The sequence below is a fragment of the Salvelinus sp. IW2-2015 genome, unplaced genomic scaffold (genome assembly GCF_002910315.2).
Source record: "Salvelinus sp. IW2-2015 unplaced genomic scaffold, ASM291031v2 Un_scaffold8387, whole genome shotgun sequence".
NCBI lineage: Eukaryota > Metazoa > Chordata > Actinopteri > Salmoniformes > Salmonidae > Salvelinus > Salvelinus sp. IW2-2015.
Window position 1 is genome coordinate 15,219 of NW_019949647.1, and position 9,023 is coordinate 24,241.

The following is a 9,023-nucleotide window of genomic DNA, read 5'->3' on the forward strand; positions in this document are numbered from 1 at the left end:
GTGTGGGGGAAAGACACTACTTGTAACTTGCACAAGKTTTCCGTTGCTTTAATGAAATCTTTTAAACTAGCAATTAGATTTGTGTCGAGTTCAAATGCACTGATCTAAACAAGCATTAATTTGAGTTATTTGCTGTGAAACAGAAAACATGGTGTTGGAGGTACAGGATCGGGAGTCAAAGATGACTATCAGAACAGACCGTTTGAGTTTTACCATCTGAGTGATCTGCTGTACGTGTTAAATCAGGGACTTGTTTTTTTTAAAGAACCCGAACAATGTAACATTTTAATTTGCGTTTTTGAGGCCCAATGGACTATTGTCAATGACTTAAGATGTATCTTCAAATGATTGGATTCAATAAAATGATTGTAAAAAGTGAAGTGCTCCTTCTTTGAATGTCACTGTCATTCCCCTTAATAGATCAGTGGTTCTTAACCTGGGTTCGATCGAACCCACAGGGGTTCGGCGGAGGTCAAGACACACATCCGACTCATATAATTCGTGATGACACAGCCCGCTTGGCCATCATTGGCTGGCAGGTGATCACGCTACAATCGCTTGGCCTATCTGTGCTGCAGGGAAATTTGGTGCGCTCAGTAGTCGACTTGTGACTGTCGTGATGGTACGTCTTGTGATTCTTCTTTCTTAATATTTTAATCCCTTCATACTTACTAGTGAGCAAAAAAAGAAAGTGGTCGACGAATATGTACAATATGGATTCACATGTATAAGGGAACGTGAATGCGGAGTCAGCGTCCTAACTGCTGATTTGCACTGCCAAGTTGAGCAATTCTAGTCTAGCACCGGCAAAACTAAGAGAACACTTCTTTAAGCTGCATGGAGATGGAAAATAACAAGAACACAACGCTCGCTGAATTCAAGGTGAAGAGAGCCAGACTTCAATGAAAAGGCTACCTGTCTCGGCTTGTACCCATCAACAAAACCGATCCAGCATCGTCGAAAGTGCTTACCTGATCGCAAAGCAGGGCAAACCACACACCATTGGTGAAACACTCATAAAACCAGCTGTGTTGAAGATGGCGAATATCATCCTGGGAAAAGAGGCTGAAGTTAAGTTATCTCAAATTCCTCTTTCAAATGACACCATCAGTGACAGAATAGAGGACATGAGCAAAGACATCTTGGCTCAAGTAGTTGCAGATCTGATTTCAAGCCCGGCAAAATTCAGCCTTCAACTCGACGAGACCACAGACGTTTCCAATCCTAGCCAGCTTGCCGTATTCGTGCGCTATGTGAAAGACGACGTGATAAAGGAAGATTTTTTATTTTGTAAGCCTCTTACAACAACTAAGGCAGCCGATGTGAAGTAACTTGTGGATGACTTCTTCAAAGACAACAATCTTTCGTGGGATATGGTTTCTGCAGTTTGTTCGGACGGAGCTCCAGTCATGCTGGGAAGAAAGTCTGGTTTTGGTGCGCTAGTGAAAGACGATGCACCACACATCATTGTTACGCATTGTATTCTGCACAGGCATGCGTTGGCAACAAAAACCTTGCCTCCAAAACTGGCAGAAGTATTACAAATTGTAGTGGAATGCGTGAACTATGTGCGAACTAGTGCTCTGAGGCACTGCATCTTCAGTGAGCTGTGTAAAGAAATAGGCTCTGAATTCGAGGTACTTCTGTACCATTCTAACGTTCGGTGGTTATCCCGGGGACAGGTGCTGAATCGTGTTTTTGCCGTGCGTGTGGAATTAGCCCTGTTTTTGCAAGAGCACCAACATTGTCATGCAGATTGCTTCAAAAATTCTGAGTTCATTCTCATTTTAGCGTACATGGCTGATATCTTCGCAGCTCTCAATCATCTCAATCAAAAGATGCAGGGCGGTGGAGTCAACATCATCGAAGTGGAGGAAAACCTGAAGGCTTTTCAAAAAAAGCTACCGTTATGGAAACAACGAACAGAGAACGATAACTTCGCAAACTTTCCCCTGCTGGACGACTGTAAGTAAGATCAAAGATGTATCTGGAATTGGAGACATTTCTGTACCCGCGGAACTGAAGCAAGCAATTGCCACGCACTTAGATGAGCTTGCAAAGTCTCTCGACGGATACTCCCCTACAAGAGAGTCATATCCAGCATGGGTGAGACAGCCGTTCACGTTTAGTGTTGAGACAACAGATGTCAATGATGAATACCTCGATGAAATCATTGAAATTCAGAGCCAGGTTCAACAGCAACTCTTCAGAACAACAATGCTTTCAACGTTTTGGTGTCAACAAATGGTAACGTACCCTGTTATTGCTAAGAAAGCTCTGGAGATTTTCATACCGTTTGTTACAACATATCTTTGCGAGCAATCCTTTTCGAGGATGCTGGACATAAAAACGAAGAAAAGGAACAGACTTTGTTGCGAAAATGACATGAGAGTGGCACTTGCCAAGGTGAAGCCGCACATTTCTGAACTGGTCTCAAAGGCAACAGCAGAAGTCACACTGATTTGCAGTAAATATTCATTATTATGTTTTTGTTTTTGTGTGAAAATCATGTTTTGATGATTTTGTTCTTTGAACACACGGTGTTGATGTTGATGCACGGTTCATTTTGTGCACCAGTAAAATATATACCTATGTTTTGAATTTGAAGGGTTCGGTGAATGCGCATATGAACCTGGTGGGGTTCAGTACCTCCAACAAGGTTAAGAACCACTGGAATAGATGCTGTACAGTAGGGGTACTCCACTCCTGGTTCAGAAGATCAGCTCACACAAATGTCAAAGGTCAGGATTGATATTGTCATTTATCAGCGTAGTAACAAACCCCCACCAAGTGACCCATGTGACCCCCAAACTGGTCACACCCCTCTTGTTAGTGGAGATAATTTAAAAGCTAATTTCCTGCYGTTCTACACATTTTGACCTGCCTTGTGTGTTCATATGATACCAGAGTGACTCAACATCAATGGGGATGAGGCCTCTGGTCATGGTTACCTCATCATTGTTGCTTCTGGAGAGGGTTTGTGTTAGACAGAAGGCCTCGGCTCTACAGCTGAGTGGTTACCTGCAATCATTGTTCTTCTGGAGAGGGCTTGTGTGAACAGAGTCCTTCAGGCGCTGAAGTGGTTACCTGCCTCTTACTAGACTGACTAATAATGTTTTGATGAGTTTGGTTAAATCCTGGGGGGTTGCAGAGATATTCATAGGCATTGATAATAATGTATTTTTTCGGCTTGTTGATGTGTTTGTAGATCGTGCTTGGACCGTGTCTATCAGGGGGTTGGTACAGCGGCCCTCTCTGTCCTGGTATACCGGTAAGAGTACCATTCACATAGCAACACCAAAGTGCAGTTAACATACAGCAAGGGAGATAGCCCCTGATGGTGGACGAACTGGACTGTTCATGATGACCTACTCCTACAACAGTGCAGATCTGTACTCCCATAGTAATAGGTGTACATTATTATCTGGTGATGAATCGTACCTCCTACCAACAGCAGGATTGTAGCTCTCCAATTAAAGGCTGTATTTGGTGATTGATCTACTACTACCAACAGACAGGCTCTTGTACTGCTTCCATCATTAAAGGCTGTATTATTTGGTGATGATCTACCTCTACCAAACAAGCAGGATCTGTTAGCCTCTTCCATATATAAAGCCTGATTTATTATGGTATTGGTGGGTTCAGGAGGTAGAAGTGAAGTGGATTGAGAGTTTCAGGTACATCTCAAAGGCCATTGTCTGGCTGTTAAGGCTGCTTGATGATGATTGATATATTGATTGATTTACATATTATGATTGGTTGGTTGATAACTTGATTGCTGAATTGATATCTTGATGACCTATTATATTCCCCTTGACCTCTGATCCCTCTACAGCTTTGTGCGGTTCCTTTGCCTCGGGCGGCAGGGTAACGCGGGTCGGGGGACTGCGCTCTGCTTAGGATTGGTCATGGCAGCCATTCTTGGTTCACTGGCTTCATCGTTGATTGTCCTGATCTGCCCGCCTGAAGAAAGGCAGCGCCAACCTGGATAAAGATAACTGGGTCAGCCAGCGTCTGTTGAGTCAGCTCAGACCTGATGCTTGCGTTCATGACAAGTGGGAATCTCACAAATACTACTTGGAACTGGATCAACGACTTGAGTTGCTTTAAAACTCCGTTGAGGTAGGCGATTGGCTAATGACAAACAACGCTTGCGTCAACCACCACACGTAAAGCGGCCACGTTCAGACACGCAAACTGAATATATAGTGTTCACAAATAATATTTCATAGATTATGTTTGCGTGATTAATCGTGTTGTTCGTATTTAACTCCAAAAATCTGTTATACAGGAGTCATTTCCTTAGTATGTGACATACAGAGGTCATTATGAGGGAGTAGTCAAGACGATAGAGTTTCCCCACTAGTAATCACCAGTTGGAAGGCCGTTAGCTGGGTTTCTCCCAGTGGATGAATCAGAGGTCAGTCTATGAGGGAGAAGTCAGAGTATAGATGGTTTCCCCACTAGTAATAACCCCAGTTGGGGGCCTCATTGGGTTTCTCCCAGTGGGATGTTGACAAAGAGGTCAGCTATGAGGGAGAGTTCGAGATGATAGATGAGTTCCCCACTAGTAATCACCAGTTGGAGGGCTGTTCATTAGTGGGTTTCTCCAGTGGGATGTGACTCAGAGTCAGTATCGAGGAGAAGTTCAGTAGATATAGAATTGAGTTTGCCCACTAGTTAATCACAGTTGGAGGGCAGTCATCTGGGTTTCTCTCCAGTGGGAGTGACATCAGAGGTCAGTATAGGGAGATCAGAGATGATAGATGAGTTTCCCACATAGTATATCACTGGCATAGTGGAGGCAGTTCATCTGGTTTCTCCGCAGTGGTGATGTACATGCAGAGGCCACTATGAGGGAGAATCAGGAGATGATAGATGAGTTTCCCCCTATAATCCACAGTTGGAGGAGCCGTTTCATGTGGGTTTCTCCCATTTCGAGATTGACATCAGAGGTCAGTATGCAGGGAGAATCAGATGATGAATAGAGTTTCCCCCTAGTAATCACCAGTTGGAGGGCAGCGTTTCATGGTGCGGTTTCTCCAGGGATGCTGGTATTGAGGAAGTTTCCGCAGCATGACTTGGTGATAAGTCCTGCCTGTCAAGTGTTTTGAGGCGGCCATTAGCCCGTAACAGGGGAAAACCTAGTGTCAGAATGTTTGCGTTGTCTTGGCCAAACACCATGGCAGTGACTTACACAAACAGGATCTGGTACTAAGTAGCAGGCTAGCCGGGGCTGTTGGATGGGCAGTATGCTGTTAAACACCCTGGACAGGGATTAGACCTGATGGAAGGCCTGTGCAACAAGCATGTTATCCTTGATCGAATTGAACAGCTTAGCTTAATATTTGTATGAGTAGTACTTCACAGAGGGCTCTGGTTTGTCTGTGTCTGTGTGTCTGTGTGTCTTGTGTCTGTCTGTGTGGTCTGTCTTCTGTTGTCTGTCTGTCTGTCTGTTTGTCTGTCTGTCTTGTCTTCTGTCTGTCTGTCTGTGTGTCTGTCTGCCTGTCTGTCTGTCTGTGATGTGTGTCTGTCTGTCTGCCTGTCTGTGTGTGTGTTAGGCAAATAAAAAATGACCTAAGCTATAGAAGGCAGAAGCGTCTGTGACATTGAACGAATGCCTCGAGATGCAATGTTCATTTAATTTCTGTGTAAATGACCGTTTTCTCTCTCTCTACACTCGCTCTGCTCTAGTGCTTTAGTCTTTAAATCGTTGGACACTTTATTGCTCATTATTTTATAGCTATTTATAACTACTGTTTATTTATTTTGTTTAACTATTTATTCAACCAAGTGATTATAACAACACATAAAGCGCCTGATCCGTGATCGCTTGTACTTGACAGATTTTGACAGTGGTTTGCTGTCCTGCTTCTGTCCTGGTCTGTAAGTGTTTGGCTGCCATGTCTGAATGGATGGCCAGGCCATGGGGACCCCAATGGACACCCTGCATACACCACGAAGGCTACCAGGGTACCGACGGGTGATGCCCTGGCGTAGCAGCGGACCCAGACGCCCACGAGCCGGAGATCAGAGGGCCGTAGGTGCTTAACTGTCTCCTTGGGTGACAGAGGCAGGTTCTCATCTCTCCTATCCTGGAGCGCGCCTGGAGCGACCATCTAGGTGGCTTCTGCGGCCTGTACGCCAACCACAAACCACCAGCCCAGCCCGGCCAGCCAGCCCCTGCTAGGGGATGGGGGTAGGATGGAGTGAGGAGACAAGGACGGATGAGCGTCCATCCTCGCCCAAGGGGGGAAGGAAGAGAAGAGGGAGTCAGTGTGGTTTAAGGAGAAGCGGGATGGTCTGGAGATCGAGGTGGATGATCATCCCCGGATCTCTGGGTCAGGATGGAGAGAGGACCTAGGAGGAGGTGTTGAACAGAAGGAGATGGAAAGCGGGGGAGACAAGGAGCATGTCTAGTCAGGTACAGAGATCGATGGGGGCATGCGACCAGGACGAGCCATGGACGAGTCTGATTCAGTACTAAAGAGTGAAAAGAGAACGAGGGTGAGAGGGGTTATAGTCTATAGGCGAGGTTATCTGGGTTATTCTATAGGGAGAGGATATCTGGGTATATTCAATAGGGAGAGGATATCTGGGTTATATTCTATAGGGAGAGGATATCTGGGTTATATTCTATAGGGAGAGGATATCTGGGTTATAGTCTATAGGGGAGAGGATATCCTGGGTTATATTCTATATGGGAGATGATATCTGGGTTATATTTCTATAGGGAGAGGATATCTTGGTTATAGTCTATAGAAGGATATCTGGTATTCTAAGGGAGAGGATATTGTTGTTATAGTACTATAGGGAGAGGATAATCTGGGTTATAGTCTATAGGGAGAGGATATCTGGGTTATATTCTATAGGAGAGGATATCTGGGTTATATTCTATAGGGAGTAGATATCTGGGTTATATTCTATAGGGAGAGGATATCTGGTTAAGTCTAGGAGAGGATATCTGGGTTATATTCTATAGGGAGAGGATATCTGGGTTTATAGTCTATAGGGAGAAGATATCTGGGTTATATTCTATAGGGAGAGGATATCTGGGTTATCAGTCTATAGGGGGAGATGATCTTGGGTTATATATATATCTTAGGGAATGCTAATTGGATATTGGGTTAGGTTCTATTAGGGAGAGGATATCTGGTTATATCTTAGGGGAGAGGATATCTGGGTCTATGTCTATAGGGAGGAGGATATCTGGGATTATAGTTCTATAGGGAGAGGATATCTGGGTTATATTCTATAGAGAGGATATCTGGGTTATATTCTATAGGGAGAGGCATATCTGGGTTATATTATCTATAGGGAGAGGATATCTGGGTTATAGTCTATAGGGAGAGGATATCTGGGTTATTTCTATAGGGAGAGGATATCTGGGTTATTATCTATAGGGAGAGGATATCTGGGTTATAGTTCCTCATAGGGAGAGGATATCTGGGTTATACGTCTATAGGAGAGGGTATCGGAGTTCTATTCTTAGGAGAGATATCTGGGTGTATATTCTATAGGGAGAGGTATCTGGGTTATATTCTATGGGAGAGGTATCGTGAGGTATATATTCTAAGTGAGAGAAATAGGTAGGGTTAAGGATTCAGAACGAGGAGAAAAAGAGGATATCGCTGGGTTAACTATAGGAGAGGATATCTGGGTTATAGTCTATAGGAGAGGATATCTGGGATTTTATTTATATAGGGAGAGGATATCTGTTATAGTCTAGGAGTAGGAATCTGGGTTAGATCTATGGAAGAGGATATGGTAATCGAAGGACGTTGGTCTGAGGAGTTCGTATACTTAGGAGAGGATTACTGGGTATAGTTCATAGGAAAGGATGGGATTATTCATAGGAGGGACTGTTTAGTCTCGGAGAGGAGTTACACCAACCAAGACATAAGAGGTGGAGTGGAGTAGAGACGCCTCTACAGACCACCAAGTATTCTATAGGAAACTGATTCGAGGTTCAGAATATGGTAGTTCGCATTACTTATTTTTGAAGTGTGTGGTCCTTGTGCCCATCACACTATGGGAGATATTTTCCTTCCATACATGGTGAGCTATTCCTTTCAAATACATGTGTGGAGCTTTCCTTTCAATATTACTGGTGAGCTATTCAATTCAATACATGGTGAGCTATTCCTTTCAATACATTGGTGAGTTATTCAATTCAATACATGTGAGGCTAGTCCTTTCAATATATGGTGATCTATTCCATTCAATACATGCGCTGAGCTATTCCCTTCAATATATGGTAGTTATGTCAATATATAAGAGACAATTTCTATGAAGAACCACAAGGGGATCAACGTTGGATACAATACTTTAATCTTGGTATCTTTTAATGATTGTTCTGAGAGCGAATCCATCAAGTCTTGGGAAGATTTTACGAGCATTACTAATGAGGGAAAAAAATACTATTTCCAAATGTGGACATTTTTTTTTACCATGAAAAAAAGTTTTGAAGGAGAACACGTCTACTGAATACTAAACAAATTGAGGACATGTTGTATAGCATTCTTATTTATGTTGAAAAAAAAAAAAAAAAAAATGTAATAACCTTATGACAGTATGTAAAGTATGTGGATACAAATTCTGACATTTTATACTATTTATCTTTGGAGTTACTAAAGCAGGCTTGTGGTCAATTCCAGGAGTACACGGCATTTCAAATTCTCTTCAATGCCTTTTAAAAGGGGAACATTTCTTTAATTAGAAAGTGGTTTACTATGAATTTGACTGGACCCCAACCCTGGTTATTAGAGAGGTGTTTGATCAAATATACAGTTGATTGAAGTGACTGATGTGGGAAAAATGTACAAGGTTTTAATTTTGTAATTTGGTTGTGCTTTGAGCAGTTTTTCCTCTCATGTCATTCACAGACGGATTCTTATGGAGGCTGTTTATAACCTGTCTGAAATGTCCAGTTCATCAACTACTGGTCATGTTAACTAGATAGCTGGTTAGCCTAACTTACCCATCTAAAATCATGTAGTCATTGCAGATCACAATTTGACAAG

The 9,023-nt window shown here is 43.1% G+C and overlaps 1 long non-coding RNA gene across 1 annotated transcript; it reads left to right on the plus strand.

Moving 5' to 3' along the window:
* The first annotated feature begins 6,553 nt into the window (after positions 1–6,553).
* Positions 6,554–7,388, plus strand: LOC139027216 (uncharacterized). The gene is made up of 2 exons (XR_011479276.1): positions 6,554–6,663; positions 7,222–7,388. It is a non-coding gene; the product is annotated as an uncharacterized lncRNA (long non-coding RNA).
* Positions 7,389–9,023: the final 1,635 nt, after the last annotated feature.